Source organism: Stegodyphus dumicola, chromosome X1 (genome assembly GCF_044657685.1).
Source record: "Stegodyphus dumicola isolate Sdum_Otavi_A_Nest chromosome X1, ASM4465768v1".
In the NCBI taxonomy this organism is placed as follows: Eukaryota; Metazoa; Arthropoda; class Arachnida; order Araneae; family Eresidae; genus Stegodyphus; species Stegodyphus dumicola.
The window spans coordinates 123,920,195-123,939,475 of record NC_140780.1 but is presented as its reverse complement, the minus strand read 5'-3'; the positions used below and the strand labels follow the sequence as shown (position 1 = coordinate 123,939,475).

The window sequence follows — 19,281 nt, the reverse complement described above, 5'->3', positions numbered from 1 at the left end:
TTTATTACCTTCAAACAGGGTAAAAGTATCGTCTACGTAGCGGAACCATACCGAGAAGTTTAAAGTTTCAAAAAATTTTGATTCATAATAATGCATGTAGATATCAGCCAGGATGGGACTGAGGAGGCTTCCCATGGCTAATCCCTCAGTTTGCTTGCATATTTTGACAGTTTGCTTGCAATATTTATTTTGAAAACAAAATGCGTTTGTTTCAAACAGAGTTGAGTGAGAGAAATTAGCTCATCAATTTCGATGCAAGAGAAATGAAATTCGCGAAGTCTGGTTTCTAGACATCTTAACACACCCTCCACTGGAACATTGGTGAATAATGATTTTACATCAAAAGAAACCATGAGTAAATTTCTAGAAGAAATGTATTTAACCTTTTTTACAAACTCTTTCAATTTTTTATGGTGTAAATGTTATTGTCTAATGGAGTTGAAAGTCTAGAAACTAAATATTTAGCTAAAGGATACGAGGTAGTACTTAAATTTGATACAATAGGGCGGAAATGAATACCACTTTTATGAATTTTGGGAAGAGCATAGAATCTGGCACAATTCGCAACAGATGGGATAAGCGAATGTTTTAAGTTGCTTGAAAAGATTTGTGAAGATCTCATAGCAGTTTTTATTTTTGACAGGTCCGAAGGTGAAGGATCTTTAGGGATCGGATTAAATGGTCCTTCGTTTAACCTTCCAGCACGCGCGCATGCACAAAATTTATGACAAATTCAGTTTTTAATGCACATTTTTCGCATATCGAAGCTGAGACGTCTGAAGGTCATTTCTATTCCTCCTTTCTACCCTTCCCCACATCATGGAATGTGCCAATAGGAAGTCATTTGACTTTTTTTTTTTAACTGGGCTTTTGTGTTACGTGGCAGCTTTTTCATAAAAGTTACTACACGCGCAGGATGGTGTTTTAAAATTCGGAAAATATTTGTTTTCTCAAATATTTTGTAATTTTGTGTTATTAATTGCCGTGTTTTATTTTAGTTTGAATACATTTGGCTCTGTAAAGTTTATATCAGTTTTTATAGCAAAAAAATATGTGCAACCAGCTGATGCTCCTCGGATTCTTCAAGAATTATCTGATGAAGAAAAGGAAGACAAGGAAACTTTTGGATGGGAAACAAATAGTGATTTCCATTCCTTATTTTCTTTTATCTCTATTTTTTATAAATAAATAAAAACATTAAAGTTAGTTTAATGTGAGTTTTTGCAACCAGTAAGAAGTAAATTTCCTTGTAGAAGGTACTGTAAAGGCCCTTATTTCCGCGGGCTGTAATTTTCGCGAAAATGAATATATCGGTTATTTCGCGAGCTGAAAATTTCGCGAATTTTATATGAACAGAGCCGAAAGTTGAAATATTTCAAAAGTACCTAAGTAAAGTTGAAAAATTCCAAAACTACATCTTTTGCATAAAGGATTTTAAGAAACTTCCTTTTGTCCGAAAAGTTCGTTCCCCCCCCGTTCCCGTCTAAATGGCTAAGCGTTTGCTCAAGAATGAGTTTATTGAGTGGTATTCTAATGAGCTTCAATTTCTAGAGGAAAAAGAATCTGTGGACTTGCGAATATTACGACTAAACCGATTCACCCTTCTTAGCTTGTGTGCGTATTTAACGGTATTAAAGCCAAACATGAGATAATTTTGAATGGCTTCAAAGAAGCTGGTATAAATAGTATTCTAATTGAATGAGCTGCCTTCTATTAATTTTATCGTATTATATTCGAGAAACATAGTTGTATATTACTCAAAAAAAATAGTTATAAGAAAGAAAGTTGTCAAGAAAAAGCTTGTAACAGTGCAATAAATCATTAAATTTTGGGTAAGTGAAAAATTTCTGATTTTTTATTATTATTTGAGGCGGAAAAAAAAAGTATTTCGCGAGGCTTAAATTTTCGCAATTACGACAGGCTCGCGAAAATCGTGAAAATTAAAGCCTCGCGAACATAAGGGCCTTTACAGTAAGTAATGCTAAACTTACTTTTTTCCCTACCAAGGTGTTGTCCTTTTTTATTGTCTATACTTGTCTTTGATGAATATTAAAATTAGCTTCGATTTTAAAATATAATTATTAAATAATACATTTAAAATTTGCTATAACGAGTTAGTGAAATGGAAATGCATCACTGCATTTCCATCTCACTAACATAAGAACTTAAAAATAATTTACTTATATTTGAATGTGATATCATTTGTATTTTGCAATAATAAGATTAATATTTTATTTCTTAACAAATTTATTATCAATATTCACTCATTTCTGTCGTTTTTCGTGCCAAAAAAGGTAAAATAACGGATGTCGTAAAAAATACGACGCGCGCGTGCTGGAAGGTTAAGAGTTTAGTGACACCATCGATGTAAGTGTTCTTATTCATGACGACTATCTGGCCCCCTTTGTCGGCCTTTGAAATGATAATATCCGGGTTAGAATGAATTTCGCGCATTGTAGCTCTTTCTCTCGCGGTTAGATTTGGTAATTGATTAATTTGAAAATACAGCGCTGAATTTTGTTGTTTGACTTCTAAATTAAGATTGTTTGTTCGCAAAGCAAGAAGCTTTGTAAATCATATCGCAGCTGATAGATCCAGCACACTTTTTGAAACAGCACATCATTTCGGTCTACAGTAAATGCTCAATTGCAACTTTGAGATACCACGGATCTTCCATGAGTTTTTCTTATACCAAGTAAGACTGAACTGTTATGAAAACGTGATAGCCACTTAAAATTCCTTGCACGTACACGAAACACGATGGTTTAATATCAATGAGTAATATTATGTCTGGGTGTCTAAAACAAGCTAAAACGGATTTCAAAGCCATTATACAGGATGGACACAGGATCCAAATTACCTCACAATTTCAACGAAAACAACTTCTGCCCACCAGCGGCCAAGTGGTATAATCGCTGAAAACTGGTAGTTCGGTCCGAGGTTCTAATCCCGCAAATGGGCTGGCTGCATGGGCGTGGTAGTGTAATGTGTATACGAGCCAGTTTTCCTTAAGAAGTCATTCCCTTCGGCATGAAGGCATCTTTTCCCTTAGGCAGATAGCTCTTAAGTGCTTTGTCATAATCAAATAAAGCAAACCAACCAGAACATTTAAATCAAATTTGCCAATTCACATGCAATCTCTCCGATACTTCCAAAGTCTTAATTTTATAAATAAAATTGTTTGCAAGTTGATCTCATAAAATCTGTTTCATTACAAAATATGCAATAATCTCGTAAAAGAATAATAATTTTTATTTTCATTAACATACCTCTAAAATATTTTTTATTATCTATTTTCGTTAAAAACGTAAGCATTTAAATGACGTTAGAAATGTTAAAACTTTTTAACATATACAGGGTGATTATAATTAAAGTTTAAGTTTCAAAACGCTATAAAAAAAAGAACCACTGATGGAAATGATGTGAAATTTGAAAGGAATGTTATTGAAGAAGGCGGAAAGCGTATGGCAGAAGAAAAAATTTAGTTTCAAAAGTTAGCAACAGATGGCGCTGTAAGCGGGAGAATCACGACGAGAAACGAGAAATGATTCGTAAAACAACGGGTTAAGGTGGAAGTTACACATTAAAACGCATTGACAAATTAGAATTGTTGAATAATTTTATTTGCATGACTGTACATATCACATCGAAAGGGACAAATCGGTTTCAAGAGTTTTGCGGCGACATACCGCATAAGAACCATTCATCAAAGCAGTTCGGAACTGTCGCGAGACTGGCGCAAAACATGTTCAATATGGTGTCCACCGTTGTGTGTAACAAGTTGAAAGCGACAAACAGCATGTTACACAACGGATCGCATTGTCTCCGGGGTGATGTTCAGAATGTGTTGCGAAATGCGTGCCTTTAATTCCGCTAAATTTGCAGTTGGAGCACGGAACACAACATCCTTCAGATATCCCCTCAGCCAGAAATCACACGGAGTAAGATCAGGCGATCGGGACGGCCAGGCTGTAGGGAAATGACGGCTGATAATTCGAGCATTTCCGAAATGGCGCCTCAGCAGCTGCTTCACGGGATGTGCAATGTGCGGAGGAGCGCCATCTTACATAAAAATGATTTCATCCACACATCTACACTGTTGCAGAGCTGGAATCACGTGGTTGCGCAAAATCGACGCATACCTCTGACCAGTGACGGTTGCGATAACAGGACCTGAAGCACCCGTCTGCTCGAAAAAATATGGTTGTAGGATGAATGATGCCGTAAAGCCGCACCATATCGTGACCTTTTCAGGATGAAGTGGTACGGGGTGCGTTGCCAGTGGATTTTTCTGTTGCCCATATTCGACAATTCTGGGTATTCACGTATCCTATCAGATGGAAATGGGCTTCATCTGTCCACACAATTTTCCACGGCCATTCATTATCCACTTCCATGCGAGCCAGGAATTCTAACGCAAACGTCTCCCTAGCTGTCAAGTCAGACGGAAGCAACTCCTGCACATGGCCAATTTTGTACGGATAGCATTGCAGGATGTTTCGTACAATTTTCAGCACCGCGCTCGTAGGCCTGTCCAATGTTCAGGCAATTTCTCGTGCACTGCACGGTTGCACACCACCGGCCGACCCCTCTTGTAATGCTGTGGCCACTTCTTCAACTACCGTCGAATGCACTCGTTTTCTCCCTCTACCAGATTGCACATCAAACGAACCTGTTGTTTCGAATTTTTGCCTCATTTTCTTTAGACCTACGACACTCATTGGACCAACGCCTTCTTTTTTACCCTTCAGTGTCCTGAATTTTTGCAGAGCTACTCTTGCACAATCATCATTCTTGTAATACAGCTTTACCAGCAGACGCGATCCTGCAGTGAAATACCCATGGCGAACGTCTGAGACGCGAAATGAGGAACAGCCTGGTACCTGGCGGCTTTATAACACTGAAATTTAACTAAAATTTTAATTTACGTCTTCTTCCGCTTGCAGTGCCATCTGTTGCTAACTTTTGAAACTAAATTTTTTCTTCTGCCATACGCTTTCCGCCTTCTTCAATAACATTCTTTTCAAATTTGACGTCATTTTCATCAGTGGTTCTTTTTTTATAGCGTTTTGAAACTTAAACTTTAATTATAATCACCCTGTATATGAGATCTTATATCTAAAGTTTTAAAAGAATTCTATTATATGCATTTTTAACTAAGAACACATATTAAAGTTATATTACTTTCAATTTCAGCTTTATGTACTAACTGCACGAAACAGTAAGATATCCTCATACAATAAAACAGCTTAGATGTTACACTTTAAATCAAAATTGAGAAAAAGCACTAAAGTATATAAAACATAGTCTGAATTTCAGAGAACTTTGGAATCTGAAGTTACGCGCCATGTCCTCCCCTCCGTCTAATTTAGAGGGAATTATCAACTTTTCACTCAAGTTAAATTCAGTGAGTCTTGACAAAAAGAAAGAATAAAAAGCCGTAGTAGTAGTATCGAACAAAGATGACTGCAATCAGAGGCGATTTTCTAAATGATAGGGGAGAAAGGTCTTAAACCGAGCAATTTGAGTTCTCCAAATGACATTTATTATGTATCCATTTTAGCTATGCGTTTGCAGAAGGAAACAAAATTATTTAATGAGGCGCGGGATTCGGAAAACTCGATTGTTAGCTGGGTCAACGAGGGAGGTGAGTTCAAGAGGTACGGTATGCCACAGGCCGAACTGAATTTGTCGCTATTTAGAAGAGCATTAGAGGCGCGAATAAGTCGCGTCGGGTCGGAGGACCAATTACCATAACAATGGCCAACCCACAGACTGGCTAATGAGCAAGACTAGCGGAAGAAAAAAGTGTGTATGTGGGGAAAGAGCACTCAATAAAGTCCGTGCAACGCAATGTCTCGCGCAGCGTCTCATAAAAGAGTTGTGCCAAAGACGAAGGAACGGAATGGAAAAGTTCTTAATCAGCTTTCAGCCTAGGAGATTGCGTGTAGGGAATAAAATAGGAAGAGTTTCGCTTTAAATCTCAGATAATGCAAGGGGATTACGGGATCCACATTCCTCGGCGGCTACACAAAAAGCGCGCAATTTGTGGCACAAAACCGGCGGCTTCTTCATTACCGGAGCCACTAATAAAAACACAGTTATTAGAGTGCCGACAAATGAGTGAAGAAAGAAAAACTTGCTTCATCTGCATGAGGAGTCAGTAGAAAAGAGGCAGAGCGCGCTGTCAGTTCGCCTAATCCTCTTACACCTTGACGTGTGTCACCCAGGATTCCGTAAAGGCCGCTGTCGCTGCTTTGCCTAAGCTAGAAAGCCCTACCGAGAAACGCACGGCCCTCTTAATCCAGCCTTAAATAAAACATGGACCTCCCGGTAAAGCAGCTTTGGGCATCTCGCGCACACGCTCCGTAAGCACATCAACCTCCCATCTCCGACTCTAATGTAGTCGAGAGATTAGATTTCTGCGGAGGGACTCTTTTCGGAGCAGGAGGACCTTAATCCGCTCAACCACCTGTGCTCGAGCACGACAATACCTTTAGTCAAATGGCGCGCTTCTACATCTTGTTTCTGGCCCGCTTTAAAACTGAGCACCTCGCGACTTTCGCGGCTCAAGTGTCGCCACTTAGGGCTCTGCCTCTTTCAGAGATTTGTCTGCCGCCTACGGCATTACCTCGCTCTCTCTTTTATCCTCTTCCGAGTATCGGCTTCCTTCGCGCATAAACAAACGTTCTTTCCATCCGTGATACCATCTCATAGAGCATCCGCGGACTTAATTACAGACAAGAGTTGCCTGCAAGTGGAATGCCACCTAAGAACAAGAAAGCACTTCTTTTCCTGACTTAAGAACTGACTACAATATATACGTTTTGGAAACATACTCAGTAATATCGTCTTCTCCCAACCGCAAACCAAAGAAAATACTTTGAATCGCTATTAAATACATTTTATAATTAACTGAATACTAAGTGGCAAGCTTTCAGACTTAGGAAATCTGAAAGGAAACTTTAGTCTACTTTTCATTTAAGAACTCTGTGGAAAATTTACGTAGTGCCTGCCCTCTTTACAAAATCATACGGAGATGATTCTCTAGCTTTTGCGACTCATACACGGAAATGAATACCGGTCATGTTCGAAATTGCATCTGTGTTTAACACAAGAATAAACAAAATTCAGAACATGCTGAAAAAGGGCAAAACTTTGCTAAAAAAAAAAAAAAAAAAAAACGGGTGTAACAAACGAACACAGTTTACGTCTTTCAATAGTTCAGAATATTCACATGAAAAATTTCTTCTCGGAAAATTGCAAACCCAACTGGTTATATAAAAATGCTGATTATAATGATAATAAAAATGGTGGCAAAAGAAGACTTCCATCATAATGTAAGCTGGCATGTATGAATAGAGCAAAAAAAGTGCACTAAGAAATATACAGTTGCGAGACAATAATGATGCAGTATAAGCCAGTAACGACCATGAAAATAAAATTCATTTTACACTAAAATGTACATATATCCATATTTTACAATCAAAATACTTCCTCGGGAAATTTATTTCTTTTCAAGCTGTTTCACATTATTTCATGAATACCTACAAATTTTTCGGCTTCAGAACCCCCCCCCCAAATCTTTTTTAAATAAAACAAAATATTAATGTTTTAATGTAAAATTTCGCAGACGCATTTCTAGCTTGAAAAAAAAAAAATTAAATGACTGACCGCGGAGGAAGCAATAATGAGCTATATGTAATAAAAGTTAAGGACTAAGAGAACATAAATGAGAAATCTACCATTGCGTCTCAATTAGAAGTGTAATTCATCAACAAACTGTTCCGAAAATATTCGCGATTATACACTTATCTATTATGATTCGAGTTTTCTTCCTCTAGAATGGCATTGTTTTAACAAGCAATTTGAAATGGCAAAGTAATCAACCTGCAATCGGTTAGTGATCGCAAGTAATCAACTAGTGACACACAGAAGGGATCCTGCCGTTCCTAAATTGAATATTTAACTAGCAAAACATTAAAATGCATTGCATTAAGTGTTCGAATCCGTTTAATGTATGGTTCAGCAGTTTTGTTAAGACCTGCCGGTTCAAGGAATCGAGAAGAGGAGGTAAGAGGGTCCTTTAATCCGCCATTCCACTGCACAACAGACGCATCTAGAATTTCGAAACAAGGGAATTTTCGGTAACTGGATTTCTAGAAGGCAAATATACAGCTGTAACTAACCGAACAAAAAAGGTGAAGTAATGTTTCTCGGATTTCAATTTTTCGACAATTTTTGCAGCATTAAAATTAAGTTTTAAAATTATATACACAATTAAAATCATAATTTTAATAGAGAATTTTCCCATTTGTATTTCTTTAGAAATTTAGTTGAAATTATATATATAATTTTAAAACTCGATCGGGATATAAAAACTATCTTACTTTTATTTCGATAAATAACAAAATTTCTTTCCAGTTCAAAATCTAATATAATGAATATCATAAAAAAGTACTATAAACCTATGTTACGGTTCCCCTTCTTTTTACAAATTCTAACGTAAAAAAAACCAAGAAAGGAGAATTACGCACGCATCTAAAGATTTGGTTTATGTGATTACAGCAAAGCCCCGAGGGCTATCTGTATAAGGGGAGGGATGCCTTCGTGGAGGACTTTCTATGGGGAAATGGCTCGTATACACGTTACACATGAAAAAAAACCACGAAAACGCCCACGATTTTTGCGGATTCTAACCTCTGACCGAACCATCAGTGATCAGCGACTTTACCGCTCGGCTGCTGATGGGCCATTACACATTTGAGGGCCGGGATTAAACGAAAAACTTAGCATATAAGAATCAGTATATGAATAGATGCATTTCAAATGCAGAGTAAAGTGCATTCCAAAGATATCAGTTTGAGTTACTATCACCAAACTACTGTTTTTATTTTTACACATTGTGTGGTTGGTATGCATCCCTTAGATTACGTGTACAAACAAAATTACCTGTAAGGATAGGTAATTTAAATCTTAAGATCCATAATATTGTTAAAGGATTGCTATAATATATTTTAAAAGCAGCCAGATGAAATTAAAAAAACAGCTTAGAAAGAAGTTGCAAATTATGCTAGTAAATCAAGTGTTTCTAAATCATACGCTAAAAGAGCTACGACTGAAATATAAAAGGATGTGAATTAAATGAATAATTAAAATTTAAAAAAAAATTGCTAGGATAAAAATCGCAGCACCTGTAGCATTTCTCTTAGCATTGGGAATAGGACACAAAATGTGAATATTTTCAACAAACTGATGCAAACAAAATTGGTTAAAAACCTGCCTGTTATTTGTTAAATAAGAACTGCTTTTTCAGGATATACTTTACTCACCAACCTAGCTTTGAATAAATCAGTTAATGAAAATTTAATTAAATGGTAACAAATAATTAAAAATTTATCAGGCATCTCGTTAATAAGCTAGGTACGTAACTGTTCTTTTGAAATAAATGGTTGATTTTTAAGGTGTTAATAAGAGTAAAAAGTAAAACTGATTCCCTAAAACAAATGCCAGACTTTAGAATCGGAGCAAGACCGACAGCTGTTTTTCGTATCAGAAGTGAAGAAAATGTACGTGCAAAAAGCAATTGTTCACGCTTGGACCTCACAACGAGGAAAAAGACACAGCTCACTCAGCGGAAATTTATAATGGGATCGTACACTATACGGTTAAAGTGTTCAAATATTTCTAAACTATTTTAAACTCTTAAATTTTCAAAGATTTAAATAAAGGACTCAATATACCTATGTCGAACTTTCAAAGAGAAGAAAAATACAATCAGCTATGCGCATGATATGCATTTGTGTCTGGAAAAGCATTACTACTTTTTCATTTCTAGACTAACTTTCGCGACTTACACAGTTTTATGGGATTACTTCTCCTAAGTAAAGTTTTAGTCAACTTAACAAGAAATAGTTTAGACTACTGCTTTCGCCGTTTGTTCCTTGTCATTAACATTGAAATAAGTACATTTAAGATAGGCCGGCCACAGGCTTCAGTTGTATGGCGGTAGCTTAACTGCTTGTCTACAGAAGCTAATGTCCTGGTCTCGAACCCAGCTGAAGCCCATATTCTCATAACTTACTTAATGCTCAAACTACGCAGACACATGTAAAATATAATAAATTAAAGCGCTTTAATTAATGGACTGCACTTATCGTTTCCATTGTTGGTGAAAACAAGCAAGGCGAAATATAATTTTATTCATGTAATTTACGGAGAAATTCCTTTTGCGGTAATTAATACCATTTTTTATCATGAGTGTTTGCATTATTTCCCAGAAACTGTTTTTATGACTTTCTAAACCTTTCGACTGAAGGCACTATTTTTTGCAACTTTTCTTCAAATTGGTTCCTTTTCCAACGACATTTGCGCTTAAGTGTACTAATTATGCTATACCGATAAACATGCAAGTCTGAAACTTTTCAAAATGGTAGTCCATAAGTTAAACATAATATGTAAAGCAGATGGATAAAAATTCTCTCCATTTAAATATATATTACATACACATTATTTAATACCCTGTTAATTTATGCAAAACTCATTTTCTGATTTCAAGATCAAATGTCTGCAGGTGCAGTTCTATAAAACGGAAATAAAATCTAAAAGTTTTAAAGTAAACTTCATTAATTATACTTATTCACTCACGAACCAATCAAAAGTGATTCTGCATGACAACCTTCCCTCTCACTCGCTTAAAAAACAATAAAGTTATAATTCAGCCACTAACAGAAGGGATTTAGCCACGGCCTCTTGCAAATAGCCTATTGTTACAAAGACTGGACTGATGAAAAGTTGTCAAAAGTTATCAATAGGTCTGCTTTCGCATTGATAAGTAATTAATACTTAGTGTGTCTATTTACGCTGCCGGATAAAATCGGTAACTATGATTACCAGTTGCCTTGTAAGAGGCGTGGTAAAAGCTGCTCTGCCAGTGGTCGAATTATACCTTCAACAAGAAGTTCACAGGGGCGAATATTGTTAACAGCAAATGGTAGAAAAAGTCTCATAATTTTACAAAAGTTAATGCATTTAAAAAAAAATCTGAAAGCTTTCAGATTTTACATTACACCCAAAAAGTCTTTTTTTTTTTAATGTTTTGTGTGTTACCTCTATTTATTAAATAACCTGTTCTTCGCACTTAAACCATAAAATTTAATTCAACAGCAATATCGCAAAATAATTTTAAAATGAGCATATCTTTAGAATTTCCGATGCATAGTCTCGTATGATGGAGATAATTCCCCACCCCTTACAGTGTTGCCATTGCTCGCTTTGAAACTGTTGAAAATTCGTTAAAGTATTACAAAATATGAAATCGATAATAAAACAAATTCCAAATTAGGTCTTTCCAGATGCCCATATTTGGTGGAGGATTACGTTATTCAAAATTTGATGGCTCCAGGTACCTTTGTTTTATCACAATGCGAGAAACATGCACACATTTATGCATTCTTCATTATTTCATTTCTTTAAATATAACACAGGACGTTAATATTTGGTGGCAACAATTTGGAATGTGAAACGGACATTTAAAGTTTTCGACGCAAAATGCTAAAACGAAATTAAGAGCCCTTGTGGGAACGAAATTAGGAAGCCCTTATGGGGCCTTAAAAAAAAAAAAAAAAAAAAAAAAAAAAAAAAAAAAAAAAAAGGCTTCGGATTTTAAATTACGTCCAACGGGGCTTTTTTTTAACGTTTTGTGTACTAATTTTATTTATTAAATATGTTCTATATATTCAAACTACAAAATTCAGTTTGACAGCAATATCGCAAATTAATTTTAAAATGAGCATATCTTTAGAATTTCCGATACAGTCTCGAGCGCTGGAGATAATTTTTTTTCTTTTTTTTTTCGTACAGTGTTGCCACTGCTCGCTTTTAAATCGTTGAGTTAGTTAATCAAAAATTCGTTAAAGTTTTACAAAATAGATAATAAAACAAATTTTCAAATTCAAGCTAGGGCTTCCACATGCACATATTCTAAGGAAGATTACGTTATTCAAATTTTGATGGCATCTAGGTACTGTTGTGTTATTACAATGCGAGAAACATACATGCATTTATGCAGATTCTTCATAATTTGATTTCTCTAAGACAGGGCGGCATAAGACAGGGCAATAATATATGGTGGCAACGATTTGAAAAGTGATGCAGCCTTTTAAGCCCGTATCACACGGCGTTTGTTTCACACGAACAACTGTTTCGGACAATTTTTCTGCCTGGTTTACTATTGAAAGAAAGACGTGCGACTTTTTCCTTCTTTTCGTAAAAAGTTGCAAGTTGTTCGTTTTCAACCAATCAGCTATCAGTGTCGAATGCTGTTAGCTTGTTTGTAATTGGAGAACCAGTTTTCCCTGTGTTAAACCCAAAGCGATCTGTGGTGATTGGCTGTTGTGACAAAGCAGAAAAATTGTTCCAAACAGTTGTTCTTTCGAAACAAACCGACGTGTGATAGCAGACTTAAAGTTTTCAACGCAAAATGCCAAAAGGAAATTAATAGTCCTTCAGGGCAAATTGCCCCTCTGAACTAAAAAAAAAAACTGGAACTAGTAACACGTGTTTTCTTAAATGCAGTCGCGATGATCGATTTGAAACCGTTTTAAAAAGTTAAAATTAAAAGTTCGTAAAATGGTTTTAAATCGTTAAAAGTCGTTAAAATTATTGCTCAGATTAGCTACTTTAGAGTCTCAACATTATCTAGCGATGATAGAAAATTTACAATGCTCACTAACACAAAGCTCAACGACCGCCTTCTTTATTATTTTTGAAGACTGGTAAAGATTTTAACAAAAGATTTGAGGAATGGGGCTCTTATTTGCATGGATATTCATCTAATCTTCAGCGAATTGCTATTCTACGTTTTCACAGTGATTATTAACAGTGATTCACAGCTCATTATTAATTAAATTAATTTATTCAATCCTTACTGTTTCCATCATTAACGTCAGTGTTGGTATTAAATAAAGTTTTCACGCAACAATTACTCATAATCAACTGACAAACCTTTTGCAATATTTTCTTAGCAAAATAAAATTATGAACGAACTACATAATAACAATAATAGCACATATACCTATTTTATTATAGGCACGACGAAATGATTTCGAATGAAGCAAAGAATGAAACTGCAATAATCAATTAGTAGTTTTTACTCTCTTTTTCTTCTTTATTATCTATATTTTTGAAATAAAAATACTTTCTGTAGCTAACGAAAAAATGAGGAAAATAATTGGAATCAAAATGATACTTAACATGAAACTACTGTTACATAATTTAGTTAAGAGAAAATTTTCATGCATGTACTTTTCATGCCCACTAGTGGTCCGAAAGATAAAAGCCGCTAAACACTGGTTGTTCGGTCGTAGGTCCGAGTCCCAGCGAATGGATGTTTTCGAGGTTTTTCGAGGTTAAAAATTGTAAAAAGGAGGAGGGTTTCAGTGCTGAGAATTGGTTCAGTGGTTTCAGAATACTGTTCATCACTTCTATTAGATTTATGTATTCTTGGGCAGACGCGTTGACGTCCATGGTGTAAGAAACAGCTTAACATATGTGAAAGCGCTGCAGTTGACTGGAACAATAACATGCAATAAAATGATAATGATAAGGATAAAGATTCTTAAAAATATTCTTAGGAAATGGCATGTGAGTATTATTGCTATACTGAGCTCTTGACGCAAATCTAAAATCGCCAAATATGGTTGGGGGCCGCTATAACAAAAGAAGTACCAAACCTTTTAACGTAAGGATGCTTTAAAATTCTTTAATGCAATTCAGAAAGAATCTTGTCAGGATACCTGTCATGTCAACGAGGAATGCATTAAAAGTGACATGAGAATAAATTCCTTTTCACGCGTTTTCTGCCTTTCTTAGTGCTACTTGTAATCAACTTTTAAAGACCAAGCCTGAAGGCGACTGTTTTGCCATTGAAATTTTCCGCATTTCTCAATTTCTTTAAATTTATGTTAGAACATGCAGCCAAGGATTTCAGAATGATGTTCCTAAAACATAAATTTCTGATACAGAATTTAGCCTTCATAATACGAATTTTCCTTTCGTTACTTCGATCATCAGTTTCAGAATGGAGCAGAAATAGTAAGATTATTACTCAAATAGCAGTATTACAATTTTTTCACAATTAAAAATTTTCCGAGCAGCACAAAGCAGAGAACTTAATAATTACTAGGGATTTAACAATTGAGGCGCCAGGGGAAATGATGGCAGAAGAACTGCTAAAGCCCACGTTGCGCTGGGTTCCAGAACACGTCAGCATATTTGGCAATGCGTTTGTTGATATTTCAGAAAATCAAGCTCTACACTAATCGTCAAAGAGAAAGCTAAGTATTCTTTTACCATCTTCACATCCTGAAAATCTCTTTTACAAAGCTATCAAGAACTCGTGACAGCAAGAGTGATACTCTCCAATAATCGGCAAGCACGTTCGTGTCTTATAACTCAAAATCATATAGTTACTCAAGCCAATATTTAATTTGCTTTCTGATAGGTCATGGCTTGATTCATAGCTACTTGGCAATTCTGAATGCTCTCTCACAGAAAAGTTCCATCTAAGGCAAACTCAGCAGAAGGCTCATATACTTTACTGGAGAAGAAACCGCATTCTGCGCAGTAAAATGCAGAAACTGATTCCTTGTGGAAAACATAGATACAGCAACGGCAACCTCCATATAAATTTCCCTGCGTATTCTCAAAATGTCGTATAGCATCACACTTGTTACACACAGTTTTGTAATGTTACTGTTACTACTACGTATAACCGGAATACTATTTTTAATTTACATGTTTTTTAAATACACTCATCAAAGAAGCCAATTTTTAATTGCTTTCTGATAGGTCATGGCTCGATTCATAGCTACTTGGCAATTCTGAATGCTCTCTCACAGAAAAGTTCCATCTAAGGCACCTCAGCAGAAGGCTCGGACATTTTCCTGGTGAAGAAACAGCATTCTTTGCAGTAAAATACAGGAACTGATTCCCTGTGGAAAACATAGGTATAGCAACTGCCGTACAACGGCAAACTCCATATAAATTTCCATGCGTATTCTCAAAATGTCGTATAGCATCATACTTGTTATACACAGTTTTGTAATGTTACTTTTACTACTACGTATAACCGGAATAATATTTTTAATTTACATGTTTTTTAAATACGTATTGCTTAATGCTGTTCTCCCATCCTAGCGCCAGTGGCTCAAACTGAAACTGCATTCGGGCCGAATGCTTCATCTCAAAGCAGATAACGGCGCAGAACATTTTCTCCACAAGATTTTAAAATATTTACAACAAAATAAAACAAAAATAAATAAATAAATAAAATAAAAAAATTAATTCCACTTACTGAATATTTATCGTACATAAATAACAACTACTGCACAAAGGAAAAAATTTAATTTTTCTTTTTTTCTTTAAGTCTATAGGTAAGGCATATTCAAGGTTGGTCTATTGGTTATACTTTGTAATTCAAAAGCATTGACAGCTAAATATAAAAATTTAGACTGACATTTACTTCGCACATTACTCTAGTCACGTGGCCTGACATACAAGCACACAGTGGCAAATCTATCTTTTTCCTTTTAATAGAAGTCGCACGCCTAGGCTCATCCATTATCATCATAAGGGCACAGCCCTGATCCTCCTAGCCGGCCGTATGATCAAAAAATGGGACTGGAGGCTCATCCATATCTTTACACTACTAAAAATAAAAGCACCGTATCTACAACAAATATTTCATTAAATGTATTCCCAGGCTGTATAAAATTGCTTCGACGGCTATGAGTTTTCCTACATAACAGATTACTTGTAGTCAAGCAATGGCCGACATAAGTTTAAAACTATGAATGGGACATCAGTGGCGCTAATAATAATAAAAATACACATACCCTATCCCAATGCGGTTCGGAGAAAGCGATTGATGAAGTTAAATTGCTATTTTCGTGCCTTTTGATATTATGCAGCATTATAGAAATTTTTAGAATGCCAAGTAAAGACCTACGAGCGGCCGAGCATTAGGCTAAACACTGGTAGTTCAGTCTGAGGTTCGAATCTCGCGAACGGGCTAGCTGCATGGGCGTTTTCGTGGTGTAACGTGCAAAAGAGCCATTTTTCTTTACAAAGTCCTAAAAGAAGGCACATCTCCCCTTAAGCAGATAGCCCTCGAAGCTTTGCCGTAATCACCTAAATCAAGCCAATGTCAAGTAAAAGCCAGCTCAATGGGCCACCTCCTTTATTACTTTTGAAAACTGGAGATGTGAAGAAAGATTCTTCTCATCCGCATGCAACTGCTATTCTAAAAGTTTTAACAGCGATCTAACTCCTTATTAAATAAATTAATTATTCAACCCTTACTGATTCCATAATTTTGTCTCCCATGTGAAAATTATAAAAGAAAATTCAACGCATGCCTCAAAATTATATCAAATAATGCACTTTTATAGTAAGATATGAAATGCGTTAATACCTGATTTTTAAACTATACTAAAAACGAAGAACCAAAAAAATTTTTTGGCCTTGTAATAATGAATTTTTTTGGCATAAACATTACTTATATCCAGAGCTCCAACAATCATTTCCAGTTTATTCATTTTGAGTAGTTTTCCAAATAATTAAAAATTTCACATGAATTGAGGTATTATATTAACTTTTGAAATGGTTTTCATTAATTTTATGCTCTGCTATGACACATGTTCAAACTCCCAGTCGTTATTAAAAGCAAGGACTTTTAATTAATATTGCGAGCTCGAAGCCATATGAACTCGTAAACATCCTTTACAGTTCCAATAATTATTGATGCATTTTGAAATGTAATATTAAATCTGAATCAAACGAGATTTCCGCAGCCTTTTAAGCCCCGACCTTTCTAACAAATCCATGTTACTTTTATTTAAAACGTGCATTCGTACTTTAATACTATATTTGTTAATATATTAATAATTATGCAGGATTCTTTTATTAAAAGATTGCGAGTATCGATATATTGAAAGAGACTCAAGTAGAGAAAAACAACCAGACTAATGGCAAATGCGGAAAAAATTATGCATTAGAAATTGGTTGGCCAATTTTGAAATATAATGAAAAAATAAAAATGAAAATTTCCAATTTATTTGTTACGAAAATTAGCTTTTCTCCAGCTTTATACTTCGTATCACACTGACTTTACAAAGAATCAAAGGGAAAAAACCTTTTGCATGAAACAATACCACGATTTGTCATTTATCGTAAGACTATATAATGAATAGCCATAACGTCTCATAAAAGCAAAATGTTCATTAAACAAAGGGAGTTGAAAGAAATTCTCTACTTGTCATTTACATAACACACGCTGAAAAATTTCCCCCGAAAGGGAAAAGTTTTCTTCAGTCAGGCGAGATTTTTCTAAGGGCCACAAATCGCAACCCAGTCATTTATTCCCTACTTCCCAAACTTTCCCTTCAATCCGATTAGCACATATGGGGAAGATCCTTCCCTTTCTTTTTTTTTCCGCCCCTTTTTGCATCGAAACTGAATGAAGTTTTTTTTTTTTTTTTTTTTTTTTTTTTTTTTTTTTTGTTAAGAATTGAAAACTGCACAGAAGGATTTGCATTTACAATTTATTTTCATTCTGCCCAAACTGAGCAAGCAGAACTTTTGCTCGTATTAACATACCCAGAAACTAAAATCTGGAAATAACGTACATATGGAAGGTATTTACAAATGATGGGAACACTTCAAAAATTTGTATACAAAGAATAATACAGCTAGTTGACATCTTCATATACACCCCACGAAAGAAAAAACACGGAACGTAAGTTTTTTTGTTTTCTTTTCATAATGCATGGATTTTCTAAAAACCACTCAACTGGCACATCGAATGCGTAGGCTAAAGTGCATTTGTTGAAATAGATATAGATATCATCTGATTTATAAATATTAATGTTCTTCAGCAAAAATCGCGTTCATAATAGTACATAAAAAATCATGTTGCTCATGATGCCCAAGAATTAAAAAAACAAAACTGTTGAAACTATTGTTGTGGTCGGCAAATGCACAGTAGGGCACAGACTGGATTAGTGTGTGGACTTCTTTCAAACGGTCTTGATGTTTGCTCAATTCTTCGTATAATAAATTGCTAAAGTGTTCCCATACTACATTTCGATCCTTGTAATAAATACATACATATATATTTTTAGTTGAAGAACAGGCGTTAAAGCTTACATAAAAATAATTTCATGTACATGCGGATATCGGTGACTCACGTTAAGAAATAGGGGGCGGGAGAATTTGGTTATTTCATATCTGAATGTACTTCGTATGTAAAAGCCGGAGGCTGGGAAATACACGTGCAGAATAAATTAGTTTACTAGGGAAAAAAATTGAATAATTAATTACACTACAAATTTCGATCTCAAAATCTTCATTAGCCTTATTTTTTTCTACAAGTGGTGTTAATTGCCTATCGTTTTATTAAGATCCCTAATTACTATGTTCGCGTCGAATAACTTTGTCTTGAAGGGAGGGGAGTAACATTTGCTTCATAATATGCATTGAAGCTTCGTTGAGTTAGGCCTTCGACTGGAATTAGAAATCAAAATCGAAATGTGAAATCAAATTCATTAATGTGCTGTTTCCACGAAACAGCACATTAATAAAGCCAACAGCGAGCTCCTGGTTTTTTCAAATTCAGGATTAGCATATGAATTAATGAGACCAACTGAAAGAATAAGATCTGATTAAATGCGATCTTCGCAGCCTCCTTTGTGTTTAAGACGTGAATATGAGCCAATTCCTTTAGACAGTCCTTTACAAATGCATCGCTCCCCTTAGGTAGCCCCAGCGCCCTAGTGTGCTTAACATAATACAAATAAAACCCAGTCACTTCAAGGCCTCTCAGTCCAACGCAGTTTACGAAAAGGGAGGCTGTTCGGTCAGAAGGTTCTAATGTGATCAGAAGCGACTGCAAAAGAAGGGACTTCCACTGAGACCTAACCCCAAGATTTACCCTTGCACGGACGAGACAGCTACGATGGATAGTAGCCGACTTCTCACAGTTTATACGAGAAGACAGATTAACATCTAACCTATGAAGACCTGAAAACTACTGGCTATCAGGTTGGACCTGATGGTTGCGTCCCTTAATTTTAGTCGGAAATCAATGCCAAATATAGGTTTACTCTTTTTTTACATTATTATCAATATACTATTCGAGATAGCAAAATAACAATACAGAAAATTAAGCTTACGGATGCTTCAAAATTTTATTTAAAAATTTTTGCTCTAGCATGTATCACG

At 35.5% G+C, this 19,281-nt stretch overlaps 1 protein-coding gene across 3 annotated transcripts in view; it reads right to left on the bottom strand.

The window, feature by feature from the left end:
• The window catches only part of LOC118180028 (homeobox protein dve-1-like), a 340,210-nt gene that overhangs the window by 43,559 nt on the left and 277,370 nt on the right, over positions 1–19,281 (bottom strand). The gene's annotated exons all lie outside the window — the stretch shown is intronic.